At 42.1% G+C, this 15,807-nt stretch overlaps 1 protein-coding gene and 1 pseudogene across 2 annotated transcripts in view; one reads left to right on the forward strand and one right to left on the reverse strand.

The window, feature by feature from the left end:
* Positions 1-15,807, forward strand: part of LOC148031680 (CRAL-TRIO domain-containing protein YKL091C-like) — a 96,355-nt gene that overhangs the window by 24,156 nt on the left and 56,392 nt on the right. The gene's annotated exons all lie outside the window — the stretch shown is intronic.
* On the reverse strand, positions 10,667-13,510 carry LOC148031681 (uncharacterized; annotated as a pseudogene).

Raw genomic sequence — 15,807 nt, forward strand, 5'->3', positions numbered from 1 at the left:
ATTAATCTTCAGCCCTGAAAAATCAAAGTCTTGGATCTTCCAATTTTTGGCACACTTCTCTCGAAGCTATTGCTAAACCCTAATTTCTGCTGTAAATTAGGGTTTACAGCAGAGAAATTTGCAATTTCTCAATCTCCAAGGGTCCAAATGTTGAGATCTTCAGAGCAAAAGGCTGTGAAATGGCTGGGAGATGAGAGGGAAAGCTGTAGAGAGAGAAAATTCAGACTTTTTTCGTGAAGAATTGAAAAAAATCTATCATTTATTGCTGCTGCTCTATCTCAACAGCTTGTAGATGCAAAGAACTGAATAAAATCCATCATTTACTACTGTTGCCCTGTCTCAACAGCCTGTAGATTGGTCTTCTGCAATCCTTGGCTGGCTTAGAAGGTCCTCCAATGGCTGCAAATCAGACTAGTAGCATCTCCTTCCTCTCTCTAGCAGGTTGAATACACAAAATGCCTCTCTTCAGCCTCTAAAGACGTTTTTCAGACTTGCATGGGCATTTTTGACAAGTGGAAGCCTTTTCAAATGGTTTTTTCAGCATTAGTCATAATTAAATATTAATTTTCAGTTTTTAAATACTGAAAAATAATCTAATAATTATTTCGTTGCCCTAAAAAATAATCAAACTGGCCAAATGTTAAATTGGCTAGGCAACTTCTATTCCCGAGTGTCTTTGCGCCATCTTTGACCATCAAATTGGCGTTAGGTATCATAAAACGCCACTTCTCTAGTGTCACCAACTGATACTTATGATCATTAAACGCATTAGACAGATAGAAAGAAGGCATGAAGATATTGAGACAGCCATGTAAAAGCTGAAAACTACAAGGATCAAGAACAAGAAGAGGTTTGACAAGCGACACAAACTTTGACCACGAGCTATATAAGAAGGGCATTAAATGAGATGGATGGGACAACTCTAAGGATTACAGCGGTCGGAAAACGTATCAAGCTCTTTAAACATAGGGAGTCTTTAGCATATGAGTTGAAGGAGTTGGATACTGAGCATGAACATGAGAATATGGAAGAATAAGAGGTAGAAGATTGAAACATTGATATGATAGAGGATACTTTTTTCGACACTGCAGATCCATAAGACTTTGGCACATGTCGGAGGATGTGTAGGTTAAGAGGCGGTGGATGTGTGCCACTACGCGGACACTGTGTGAAAAACTCTAGAGCACATCATCATTCGGCTTTCTTATTGATCTAGAAAGTCAATGCCATATTATTCATTAGTGTTAGTGTCCGTAGTGTGGATGGTTCAAAAATACCAGATTTTTGGACAAATTTTAGTCTATTTTTAATATTTTAGATATTATTTTTTGTGAATATCCAAAAGCTGCAGACAAGAGGAAGTTGTCTGACACTGAGAGCTCAATGGTAGAGCGTGCAAGCTCATCCAAATCATCCCACTCGTCTTGTTCCATATTTGTTGGTTTTATTCCCTTTGTTTTGATGGGCTTCACCTGTTTCTTTTGCACCAAGACATTGTAAAATTGTTTTTGACATATTGTAAAATTATGTGCACCCTCAAGGTTCTTGATGTGTAAAAGATTGTTGCTGTCATTGTTTGGAGCCATAATTTGTAGTACTAAATTAACTCAAAAGTCACCAAATGCACCAAATGTCACACAAGTAACCAAGGTGTATTGCAAGTACCAACCAACAGTTGAAATCCAAAGATTGCAGAAATTTTAGATCTGCAAATATATTTTCAGAATTAGAGAGTGTTTGTTGTTGCACTACACAAGCAATTATTGACACATTCAGAGGCCAAGGCACCAATTAGATGTGAAATTCCCAAAATTTGATTGCAATTTTTGCTCCGAAAGCATTCCCGAGCACAAATTTGGCAATTTTGCTCAAAAGCCCCAATTGTTTGGTGTGCACGTCCCAAATGTGTAATTTTTGAGTCAGATTGTCTTGTCCTGCGTTGAAGTCCCCAAATCCGGGAGAAGCCCCGATTTTTTGGGTCAAATTGCACACTGCGCTTGTGCATATGAATGCCTGGCAAAGGGGAGAAGGGAAAATTGTAGAAATTAAAGAAAAAGGAGGAAATGGGCCTATTGTGGCGTTGATCAGGACCTGTTCGTAGGTCGGCCCACCGAACCTATGCATGTGTTGCCCGCCTTACCAGTCTATGACTCTTGTCTTTTGCTTGATTGTCAGAGCTCACGCTGCTTGACCAGTGTGGCGTCTGTGACTCCTGCCTTCCACTCGACTTGTCACAGTTCATGCCCCCTGACCAGCGCGTTGCATGTCGACCTGTCACAGTTCACGCCCCCTGACCAGCATGTTGCATGACAGTTTGTGCAACCCATTAGTTGCTCGCTTGTGATAGCTGATCAGCTTGTTTGTTCCTCGCTCTGATTCTAGTTTGAAGGCACTTTCTAGGATCGAGACAGAGTACAATGCATACTGAGTGCAGAGAGAAGAGTGAGTGCATGACACAATCAATATTTTGGTACAATGAGGGGTGTACCACTTTAGACTTAGATAATATATGAAGTACAAGAGTGTAAGGGTGCGTTCAGGCCCGAAGACACTAAAAGGCACGCTCTATTCCCAACAGCACAGACCATGCATATGCAGATACTTGTGCTTATGAGTGGTATACGTGTTCTTTGCGTGCCACTTTTAGTCCCTCCCCTCCCTCGCCCCCTCCCGGGGTGTGAACAGGGTAGTGCTAGGGCGAGTCAGAAGCCCAACGGCCGTAGGTGCCCCATGAATGGTGTTCATATGCGATGCATTATGCGTAGTGTTGGTAGGGTGTCTAATGTGTGTATGCATGTGTTAAGTGTGGGCATGTGTATGTGCGTGTGTGTTATATGTATGTGCGCTGGGGGGGGGGGGAAGGTGCATGTGTGTCTAGTATGTGTGGGTGTATTTAAGTCTAGGTGTGTGTCACTATATGTGCATGTGAGTGAGAGTCTCTAGTGTGTCTTGTGCGTGTCTATGTGAGTGTAGTGTGTGTAGGGTATGTATGTGATGTGTGCGTGTTTAGTGCTTCTTGTGGGTGATCTATGTGTTGTGTCTAATGGGTATTGTGTCGATATGTGTGCTTGTGGAGAGGTGTGTATAGATATGTGTTGTGAGCGTGCGTGAGTGGTGTGTTTCTATGTATATGGATTGATGTATGTGTGAGTTGACGTATATGCTATGCTTGTGTGATGTGCATGTTCGTGTGTGCGTGTGACTATTTGGGTGTGTGTGTCACCTTGTGTGTGTGGGTTTAATTAGTTATTTTAATGTGCATTGTGTGTGTTAAGTATATCTTGCACATGGGGTGCATGTGTGGTGCACCGGGAATGTACGTGTGAGTGGATGGGTGGGGTGGGGTGTGATTTGGTGTGGTAGGAGGTGGGTGTTTATCGTGTTTGTGAGTGGCGAGGCTCATGTGGGTGGTATGTGTGTGTTTCATGCGAGGGATGCCTGTGTGTGTGTGTGGTGTGTGTGAGTGCGTGTGTATTTATTCGTTAGGGGTGTGTGTGTGGTGGTTGTGGGTGCAGGGGTGGTTGTGGCGGTACGAGGCCGTGTGATGAGGCAGTGGTGGTGGATATGGGTGTGGGCTGAGTGGTCTTGTAGTGGAGAACGTGGCCAGGGCGGTAGAAGGAGATGGTGAAGGCGAAGGGGTGGGGTTGTGGTGGTAAGCATGTAGGAAGACACTCAGAGTGGGAGGAAGGATAGTGGCGGCAAAGGCGTGGCCGTTGGTAGGGTTGCGAGAGAGGAGAGCGGCAGAGGAGTTGGAGAGAGGGTGGTGGTGTGGTGGGATGATGGGGGCCAGTCTTGGAGGAGAGGGAGGGGCAAAGCGGCAATGGTGGCGTTTGGGGCGGCTGGGGTTGTAGGTTGGGTGGTGGATCAGGGAGGGTGTTTGCAGGCGGAAGAAGCGGCAGGAGCAGTTGTAGAGTAGTCAGTAGTGGGTGTTTGGGGATGACATGCAGGGCGTTGGGCAGCCTACGTGGAGGTATAGCGGACCTGCGGCATGGGAGACTACAAGCGCAGTGCATCTGGCTGCTCTGTCGCAAGAAGGAAGGCATAATGGGAGAGCCAATTGAGGGATCAAGTGGGCGTGAGGTAGTAGGTGGACCTACTTTGTGTGACGGCCGGGGAAGGCCAGAGCGAGGTGTTGGCCGCAATTGACAAGAGAAGAGAAGGGTCGGGAGGAGCCACGGGGGACTGAGCAGGTTATAGGAGGTAGTGCGAGAGAGGAAGGAGTGTAGAGGAGAGCCGGGAGGGGACGGGCAGAGAGTGGTGCAGGCTTTGCATAGATAGGGATAAGAACCCTATCCTCTTTTTTTTTTTGAGGCACCCACCTTCCTTCCCCCTTTTCCTTTCTTTTTCTTCTTCTCCTACCTCTTTTTTTTAATTCTCTTCCTTTTTTTCTTCTTTCTCTTTTTCTTCTACCATTCTTTTGCTTCTTGTTTCCTTCCTCTTCTTCTTCTATACTCCTTTTTCTTCCTTCTCTCTCTTAAAAAAATCTTCTATTTTTCTTCTCTCTTTCTTCTTTTTCTTTACTCGTTTTTATTTTTATTTTCCTAATTTTCTCATTTTTTTCATTTTTACTTGTTTCTTTTTATTCTTCTCTCTATCTTTTCTACTACTATTACTTGTCTTAATCTCTTTTCTTCTCTCTTGTTGTTCTTCTTTTTTCTCTTTCATGAGATGCAAACAACACTTGGAGTAGTCACGTCTATGGTTCCTTTTCCCATTCCTTATGAAATGTGAACAACACTTGGAGTCAATGCAAACGCGTTTCCTTGTTCTAGCAAAATGCTAACACCTATTATAAAAACACAATGTTAACAATGACCAAAACCATAACTACCACAATAAAATTTATTTATTTTTCATAAATAAATAAAACAAAACTAAAGGAGTGAAAATAGATGATTCTAGCTAATGAAAAATTGCAATATTCTACGAACAAAATTTTGTCACTTTGTTACGAATGCAAGAACTAAGCACTTGCGTTTTAGGGTTTGCACATTTGTATGCCTCCTATTTCTCATGTGCAATGCACAAGTGACTTTGTGATAGATATATCCTTGGTCTTGACAACGGAACCAAAATGTTGTGCTACACGAGCTCAACATAGTGGGGCGTTGGCATAGAAACAAGGAACGGCCGTTCCGGCCTGTAGGAACGGCCTAACGCGTTCCAAACCCTCCAAGGAGGTGAAACGGCCAGGAAACGTTTCCTGCCGTTCCCTACCATTCCTTGCCGTTCCCTACCGTTCCCCTTGCTGTTCCCTGTTTGGAACGGCCGTTCCATGCCTATTTACTGAAAATTGACGTTTTTTCTTGTTTTTTTATTTTTGCTTGGGTCATAGTTCTTCTACCACATATTTACCCATCTCCATTGCCTAATGTGCACATACTAATCTCTCTCTCTCTCTCTCTCTCTCTCTCTCGGCTTGAAGATTCAAAGTGTCAAGATAACCCACAAGCTAATTACGAGTCCATGCAAAGTTCAAATTTGATGCATTATCAACTCTTGCAAATCAGAATGAAATTTCAGCCGATCCTCAACTCCAAGGTATTCATCCATTTATATTGTCTAATTTTAAGGGAAATTGGGATAATTGGGGCAATTCAAGGCAATTTGGAGCTATGGGGATAATCGAGTCAATTTTGGGACATTTGGGTCAATTTTATGCATTGACGGGTATTGGGGCAATTAGAGGGACATTCTTTGGGGCAATTTGGGTCATGCAGGGCATATTTGGGGCACTTAAGACATGTGCCCTTCCCCTCGTTCCCGTTCCCCGACCTTGGACGTTCCCCCCATTCTAGGGGGTCCCGTTCCCGTTTCTCGTTCCAGGTAACTACGGGCGTTGGGTACATTTTTATTCTTTCAAGGGTCTCATACACGAGAATAAAACAGCTCTCACATAGTCTCTCGAATACTAATGAAAGCATTCGTTTCTAGTGAGTGGCATGGACTTTCTTCAATCCCATGAAGGATACGCTTTGCACACTCCACGATCCAAGTGAGTGCTTCTTTGACTCTCAACCTCTACGACCTCCATATGCAAAAGAGAAGCATGGGCATGGCAAGAGAGAGTGCTTGGAGAGAAGAAGAATAGAGATTCACCCTATTGGTCCCTCACCCTCACTCTCTCACTCTCTCATTCTCTTGCTCTCAATCTCTCACTCTCACTGTCACTTACTCTCACCATGAAAATAGAAAGTCAAGTAAAGTTTGCACACACATGAATAGCTTGTTCTATTCATTCTCATCCTTTCTATACATGATTTCTAGGGTTAGGGTTTGCTATTTCTCTTGGACATCCAACCCCACTTTAGGGCCTCAAGATCGGTCATCTCTCATTGCATGTTTTTCCTATAGTGTGAATGAACTAGAATCTTTGTGGTTTTTTCACAGGAGCCTATACTTCCATCACAACTTGCATGGGATCATGTTCACCTTGCAAATTTACATGATTAATCAATATAATTGTTGCAACCTTTTGGCAATTCGAATATGCACGTGCTTCATGTGCATTATATTGTGGTTAATAATCCGAAGACTATTTCCAAAAAGTTAGGCTCATTCTCGTGCTTGCTTACGCATTGCATGTTGTGTAGTTCTTGCAGCAGTTAATAGAGGTCTTAAAGGTTGTGCTTAGCATGATGGATTTCTAGTGTGGTGTATGCAAAACCATGCGGGGACTAATATGCAAAAGTGAAAGGTGTGAATGGTAATGGTGATGCAATGGTGGGATGGGAGGGTTTGTAAATTGTGATGTTATATTGAATTGATTTTGATTAGGTGACTAAAAGTGAAATCAAGGTGAACATGGTGAATGCAAAGAAGATGATGAAGAAGTAACTTACCAAATTTAAAAAAAAAATCATCCCTTTTTGTATTCGCATATATGAGTAGGTCATCCATGGGGGGATTTACCATGTTCTGCACAAGGCCCTCTTGTTTCAATTTTTGGTCTTTACCAACGTGCTGCAAAGGTGGTAAAGAAAGAGAAATAGACAAATGATTAGAAGTAGAAACTTGTGTACCTTGCATCAAAGTAGGAGAAATAGACTAAACGTGTGAAACATACCCTAGATCTTGGTCTCCAAGAGCGGGTTGCATCCCTAACTGAGGTCTCCATGGCCTTGTAACATCATCAAAGTTGTGTACCATATCTAATGAGAAAGAACCAAGTATACCTTCATGCAGCTTTTGTTTGAAGGCTTGTCGATGTAACTCTTTGCCTTTCCTAGCTCTGTGAGCCAAGACCCATTGCAGCTCCTCATTAGTGATATCATTGATGAAATCGGGAGTACTCGCCAGGCTAGAACCTTGCAGAGTTGGCAATGGATGCCACTTCTACTTAGTTCTCAGCACATGCTCTTTGGAGATCGTGTTGGTGGACTTATTCGAAATCATTTGAGCTATTGTGGTTCTTGGCTTCTAAGGAAAGCTTCTAGATCAAGGTCTAGGTTTTTTCAAAGAGAACTTGAATCTAATACCATGTGGAGAAATACCCTAACACAAACTCAAAGGAAATCGTACGACAACAGGACAAACTGACAAAAGAACACAGTTAGGGTTATGGTAATTGAAAGACAATGAACATAGTAAATAAGAAGCTTAATGAATTTGAATAATACAATGCTCATACAGCAAACATGGTATACAGTGAAGGAACACGGAACCCCAAACTTTCATGTCTTGAGGACCGGGTTAGAGAGTATGAGGTGAAGAGTATGTTGTACTTTGACGGATTCCGAATTGTAGCAGGACAGTCGACATAGGTGTCTGGTAGCACTAAACATAGCTTAAGTGTGGTTGCATCATAGGCAAAAGAGAGAGAAAATCTGCAAATGTAGTAGTAGATGATGATGTGGCAGCTAAGCCCATGCATAGTATGGGGGAGTTTCGGAAACGAGAGAAACAGAAATGGAAAAAAACGGAGTTTGAAGTTTTGGCCAAATTTTGGAAATGGGGAAATGGTGTTTCAGATTATACACTAAAAAGAATACAGTATTATGTGGGTATGTAAATATATCAATGCCTACAACAACATGTATCCAAATTTCATATCAAACTTTGAGTCTTTATGTCATACGATTGAAATCATGATTCATTACACATTTCATAAGTCACGAGTCACAACTCAGGAGTGAAGATTGAGAAGTCAAGACTGAGGACTCAATGGTTGAAACTTAAGACAACTTAGCACATTTAAGACTTAAATTTCAAAACTTAAGGCAACAAAATGAATTAGAATTTATGACTCATGATTAATCTATGATCCAAAAAGCAGTGAAGACTGATATCAAGAACAATGGAACAAGAATCATACGCATAAGTGGGATCAAGATACAATGATACATGTAACTATGTCATGTGAATAATGTGTCAAAACTCCAAAGTCCAGTGAAGCTATAAGTATCAACGTCAATGAACAACTGGCAACTCTAGTTTGGACTCTGCACCGCTAGACTAACTCCTGTATATTACAAGTCATGACTCATGACTCATCCGAACTTTGAGGATCATAGGAGCTAAGAAACACATTTCTTTGAATAGAAACTTATGAAACGTTTCTTAAAGTACGAAACGTTTTTGAGAGTAAAAAACGTAGGCGTTTTTTATTTCTTTTTTTGGGTGAGTTGGAATTCAAAACATGGTTTTTTTGACAAAAACTATAAGGCAATGTTAAACGTGATGATGATAATGTGTAATGACTCATGAGGGCTCAAGATTTTGGACGAGAGATTGATTTTTTAATGATTTTGTCTAGTTATTGGACTTTGTTAATCTAGTATCTATTCTTGTTCTTGAGAGTTGAATACTATACAACTTTAGTCTCATTTATGATATATTATGATACATTTTTAATTTTGACATTTTGTCAGTTTGTTTTGAAATGAGAATCATGATGTTGTAACTTGACCCGGTTCATATTGTAGATAGACTATTTACATGTTAATTTCAATTTTCTTTGCATGATATGTATAAATCATAATGTTTGAGTTCTAAACCATAGTATAGCTTTTGACATAAGTGACAAGTTAATAATGGATCATGGATATATAACGTATTATTCTCAATTGACTCTATTACCACTCAAGCTCAATTGGCCATTCTTTGTTTAAGAGAGAGTTCCATAGAGGTTTAGAATCTCTTTTTCTAGTCAAAACTATTAAAAATCCCTATATTAGAAAACTCGCATTTCTTATTTTACCCCCTCTTGAAAGAAACTTATGAAACACGTTTCTGATGTTTCGTTTCTAAACGTTTCGAATGTTTTTGGCTGCTATGTTGAGGATTTGTGCACCATCTCCTCGTCTAACTCCAAGGACCTTGATCGAGAAGTTGATGAAGCAGCCTCAACCTCATCCTCAGACTCTGGCTTTGACTCTGCCGATGATGCAAGAACGCATGTCTCATGTACCAGTCTGCCGATAGCTCCTCATAGAGCATGGAGTAGATATCCCGCTTCTCTTGTGGTATTTGTGGAATGCCATGTACCTTCTCTATATCAATCTTGTCAACATTCACTTGTAAAGGTGAACGAGACAAAGATATATTATATGAGAGGAGATTCAATATGTTCAATGTTCATATATATTACAATTTACAATTCAACTTCCAAGCAAATTAGCACTGTCAAGTGTCAAGGACTCACGGTTAAAAAGTTAATTATACATAATACTAATCATTACCAATTTACCTATGAAGCCTCAGGAGACAGAGCGGTCCTCCCAAGAAGCTGGAGATTGCAATGGTAAAACACTAAATGCTCCAGTTGGGTAGTTGTGAGCTTGTTTCTCTTTTTGGTGTGGCAGAGGGCCCATATGCTCTAGTTTCTCTCAGCAGGCTTTGAACTACTATCTTGCGAGAGGACCTGAATGGCAATGTGTTTCTATTGAAACTTAAGAGATTGAGGTTAAGTAATTGGCAATCGCTAATATACATGCCGCAAAATCAACATTTGAGTGGACAATAGATTATAGAACTTGTTACCTAGGTTCCATAATGCATTAGATAATCAAGATTCAAAATATAAAAGTCACCAGTCACATACCAAAGTAGGATCATAATTGCTGTATTTTTTTCACTAAGAGACAGACTGAAGTTGTGTCTCTCGAAGCCTAGCTTTCACCATCCATCGCATAATATTGTGCATCCATATTTCACCGATGTTTCCTTCAAGGGATCCAATTGAGTCTCTATGGATGCTTTTTCCTTTCGAAGCTTCCGTGTGCGTAATGTATTTGTGGATAGACCTTCCCACTCACACCCTATGCGGATTACTACCCTGATTGTCTTCTTTCATTGATATGTAGTGGCCATGGTTGTCATGTTTGATGACGTCCGATTAGTACAGTTCGATGCTAGTACGATACTAATCAGACTAATAAATCTTGGACCTATGTTCGATGTTACGTCTAATGAAAGAAACAATACATATAATATTAGGTCTATGCTTAATGTTTGGACTTACAAGTTAAAACATAAAATTAGGATTCAAGTTAAAAGTGTAAAGAGAGTTGAAACAAGACTTGAGAGTGTACTATGTAGCATAAATAATGATAACAACAACTTTATTATGAGCTAGATGTGCAATCTCATATAAAAAGTGTACTAATATGGATCGAGATAAAAGCCATCATCCATGGCTTAATCCGAATCAAGATACATGATTACTTTAGGTGCTCATATCACTCTCGGCATCGAAGGTGGAAGCATCCTCGTCACCGCTTGAGGAACCATTGCCTTCCTCAACGAAATCACCCTCACTAATGACATTGCCCTCGTCATCATACTTGAGCTCTCTAAGCTCTGGGTGAGAGGTAGTGATAGGTATGTTCTCCTAGGCTGAACTAGGAGTACTTCTCAAGCCACTTCCACGCCTCGTGTAGCATCTAAGAGCCCCACAAGCATCACATGCAACTGATGTGGATGTCGAAGTGGAAGTTCCATCGCTACCGACGCGAGGGTGAATAACAAGACGGACATGCCATGCACAAGTGCGAGAGACCTGCCGGTCTAGCTTCTCGAGCTTCAAGTAAAGCTTCCTAAAGATTTGCTCCTCCTCCAAGTCTCTCTCGCGAGTCGCACTTTTAAGTGTACTAGCGGAGAGCTTGAGTGAATCCACATTTATCTATAGATATAAAGAATGAAGAACTTAGATTAAACAAATTAATTTTTTAAAAATATATTTCATAATCTATGAATAAAGTTATGAACTAAAAAGTATAAAAATTAGATATACGATACTTGTCTTGCCATAGACATCTCATGCATATTGCGTAGCATGCGTAAATTGGAGTGACAATAAATTAGTCGCTCCAATTGTCGTATGCTAAGCTTGTTACGAATTTTGGTGTGCACGAGGGAATAGGCGGACCAATTCCTCTCAAATGCACTCGACGAACAATCCTAAATCATGTGAATAAAAAGTAAATTTAATTAGAATTAAATTAAAAAAGAGAATAGATTTTCAGACCTGTCCAAGAATACGTGAGGCTACTCTTTGGAGGTGAGGCAATTGAAAGCCAAATGACTCCAACCAAAAAAGGGGCTTCACCAACGATTCCCGCTTTCAACAAATGGTAGATGTAAAACTGGTGCCGCTTTGATCGCTATAATTAATTGGCTCTTGGAGGAAGGCACCATGGTGCTCTTTCGCGAAAGCCTTTGGAAGAAAGGCATCACGATCGGCAAGGACATTGGCATCTATAAAGAGAGGGTTTTTTGAAGGTAGGATGCAAGAGTGCCACAAATCCATGTATGGGTCGCTTCATCCACTCCCATATTTTCTTTGTCAAAAAGAGAATGTCACATCTTTTAGGGATGGTATCCAAGATATCACTATAGCAGGTGTAAGATGATAGAGATTTAGAGGTGAAATTTAAAAAGAGAGAGTGAGACAATATGAAATTTAGATTCTAAAACTAAAAAGAAGCATGAATCATGGAAAAAAAAACAATACCATGAAGAAAAAGACCTCCCCATCCAAGATGGTCAATGATTGTATCTCCATCGCATCTGCCATAAGATGAGAGAGGAGGCCAATAGTAGCCCCCTCCATGTCCATCATGCAAAGCACCTTGTAGATAGGAGTGACGGCAATGATAATGCCCCTCACAGCCATCCAAAATTTCTCCTTTAAGCAAAGCTATTGAATAGCCTTTGCTTCTACTTGGCTTGATGTGGACTCCCCTTCAAGCCATTTCTTAAACTCATTTGACACAACCGTTTTTTGTAGCTTGTTGCGAACGTCATAGAGATGCTCGAGGAGAAGCCACATGGCCGCAAACTGAGTCTTTGAGGGCTTTTTCAACTCCAAGTCCGAGTATGAGTGATATATTGCAAGAACTCGGGCCTTGGAGTTGATAAAGCCAACGATTGTGCAAGCATCGTTGACAATCCTCGCTACCCACTCCAACTTGCCTATATCTTTCATAAGAAGATCTAGACAATGCGTAGCGCATGGTGTTCATACTATGGACGGAAACTTGGCCTCAAGTTTCTGCCCCATAGATGCACAATTCGAGGCGTTGTCCGTGACAACTTGTACCACATTTTGGGGCCCAACCTATAAGATTATACAACATGAAATTAGAATAAATTTGGAAGGTTAAAAGAAGAGATTACAAAATAATGGATTTAGAAGCATTACCTCAATGATAGCTTGCCGTACGTGTTGATACATGAACGAGCCCGTGGTTCTCCTTTCCTTTGTGCCCGCATCCACTGCTCATAGGAAGTATGTGCCAAGTGGGCAAGAGACGAGGTTGTTGATGATTCCCTTTTTTTTCAGTCACTCCATCCATCAGATAGAATAGAGCATCCATACTTCGCTCAACTGACACGCACGAGCTCAAGGGACTTATCAATCCTCTCTCTCTCTCCTCATCGAGTTTCTTGATACGCATGTCATTGTACGTGACACTGTACCATCCCTCTCATGGACCAATGGCGGCAATGGCTTTCACCATCCGCTTCCATCAATCCACTTTGAGAATATGGAAAGAGAGATTGCACTCAATCATGGATGTGCAATCTCTGTTTCCACTTGCCTTTGCCTCTCCTTGAGAAATGAGAGAAGACTAGAAACTTGCCCCGTTGCTTGGGCAAGAGTGGCTTGTCTCTTGGGCATAGGTGCACCACTCGAATGGCTTTTTCTAGATGGGATAGAAGAGACCCCTCCAACGGAGGAAACCGAGACAGTTGGAGAGGGATCGTCTTCCGCATTTGAGACCTCATGATCGGGAGAGATCACCTCTTCACTTGCCCTTGAAGGGCCTTTGCGTCGCTTCAATGGCAAGTATTTCCGACGACAAACTTCATAGACATCGTCGCGAATATCGAGGCATGGTGTGGCTTCCCCTCCTAATTTGCAAAGGTGGATGAGAAGGCGAGTGACGGATGAGATTTGGACCTTTGGGCAATACTTGCATTGCCACTTGCAAGTGTTGGATTTCTCCTTCACTCATTCGCAATAGGCACAATGCAAGCGAAAAGCCTCATGGAGAGGGGGTGCCATTGATGATGTATAGAGACAGCCTAGAGGGTCACGGGTGGAGGGTGAGATGATTGAAGAAAGGAGTGGAAAGAGTAGAGAGTTTGAAGGAGTAGAGAGCTTGAGGGAGTAGAGACAGGCTATAGCTTGATGGAGGAGGAGGTTGGAAGGGTTGAGAGGTTAAGGACGGACTCGAGGAGAGGGCTTGAGAGCGTAGGAAGGATGGAGAGCTTGAGAGGAGTAGGAGGGGTGGAGAACTTGAAAGGATGAATGAGATGGTGGGGGAGGGGAGATTTTATAGAAAGGGAGAGTGCTTTGGGGTTTAGGGTGGTTGGCCATTTGGGGGGGGGGGAGAGAGAGGGAGAGGAAAGGAGGGAGAGTTTTTAAACTTGTTAGTTTAAAACTTTAATCTTTAATCTTTTCTCTTGAGTCTTTGTGAGAAAGGAAGAAAAGATAGTGAGAAAGAAAAGAAAGAAAGAAAAGAATAGAGAGAAAGAAAAAAAGAATAGAGAAGATTCAAGAAAGAAAATAAGAAAAAGAAAGGTGAGAAAGAAAAGAAGAAAAGAAACGTAAGAAAGAAAGATAAGAAAGAAAGAAGAAAAGAAAGGTAAAAATGAAAAGAAAGATAAGAAAGAAAAGAAAAACGGTCAAAAAAGTGACCATTTACAACTTTATTGGCCGCGAGGCCCAGGCGTACGGGAGTTGGGACTCGTATGCAGCATAACGGTCACAGTGGGATGGCAGGGCGCAGTTGGACGGGTCCGGACGCAGCGGACGGGATAGGACGGGTTGTCCCGTCCGTTGGACGTGGACAACCTTGGACTAGTGACCACATTGAAAGGGATAGCACACTGAATAAATAAGCGTGGGAGTTTCCTAGTTGCCTCCACAACTGCCTGCCTCTGAAGTCCTGCATGGATACTTGCACCATGCAAGGAGTCCTTTTGCCCACCACCACTAGAAGATGACAACATGGTCCTTTTGGCACTTGGACCCGATACGGATATGGATGCATTTCTTTTTGATGGGTCACTGGCACTTCCAATTGGCTAGCGCCACTAGGCCCACTGGCCTCTCTTTGCCCCACTTGTGCTTCATTAGCCCGATGTGGTATTGGATGAGAGGATTCATCCTCCTCTAGCTCAACACCTATACGCTTTTGGCGCCAAAGATAGAGACTTACTGTTCCTTTTGCCGACACATTTGTGCAAGGCCCAATGTCTTTGTTGGGAACGCATGCCAAGTGGTCTTTCATGCGCATTACAGTCCGTGATTTCTCCAATCCACAATAGTTGTACCGCCACTTCTTTGATCCGCCAGAGCCCTCGTATCCCTTGATTGGAGTGACTGCCTCCAATATGGGTCCGGCGCCATGATATGATTAGCCTTTAGGACCTAGGTAATGGATTAAAGGAGGAGGAGAAGAAGAAGAAGAAGAAGAAGAAGAAGAAGAAGGAGAAGAAGAAGGAGGAGAAGAAGAAGAAGAAAGAAGAAGAAAGGAGAAGGGGAGGAGGCGGCGGCGGCGAGAGCTGCTAGAGTGTGCCCTGTGCACGAGTCGGGAAGGAAAACGACTAGAATCGCGATCCGGCGTTGGATAACCAGCTTTGAGAGGGGCCATAGGATCGCGAAATGGCGGTCTACCGTTTCTGTTCCGGTCCGAAATGGCCCGTCCGTTTCAGCGCTGCCAAAACGGTGTTTCGGGATACTATGAGCACATGGCACCTACAACAAAATGCAAATTTTGATGTACTTTAGATGATGGCGATAGCTGATATGTGCAGAGTGGCAGCCCAAAACACTAAACACAGGCTTTTGGCAGGTTGTTAGCTGATGATGTCACCCTTGGGGCAGCTTTCATGCATAAAAGAGTGGTCGCCAGCAGCAAACACTAAGTCTGGGATAGGTTGACAGTAGGCAATTGCAGTTTGGGGCAGCAAACTGTGAAGAAGGGCTGGAAGACAGGCATCAAATGGTAGGAGATGATGAAGGGCAGTTCCGGCTGAGATATCCTCCACGAACAGGGTGTGGACAGCGAAGCTTCAACACTTGTAATCTGCAAAAATGAGATTGCTGAATGGCAGCGCAGCCTATTTATTTATAGAAAGTTTGGGGCCTCCCAAATTAGAGTTTCCATGTTACGCTTTTTTTCAAATAAAATGTTAAATTCATTAATTAATTTGAGTTTTGGGATTGTTTAGTTAAGACTGACATATTTTTAGCTCGGTGGTCCATAAAGGCTGGAATACCTACCATTATTGCATATTTTATAATATTGATCACCTGCAATTTGAGAGACGGTGTTAGCAATGTATAGTTCATGG

The sequence above is a fragment of the Lygodium microphyllum genome, chromosome 9 (assembly GCF_053477565.2).
Source record: "Lygodium microphyllum isolate KBCC chromosome 9, Lygodium_microphyllum_v1.1.10, whole genome shotgun sequence".
NCBI classification, from domain to species: Eukaryota; Viridiplantae; Streptophyta; class Polypodiopsida; order Schizaeales; family Lygodiaceae; genus Lygodium; species Lygodium microphyllum.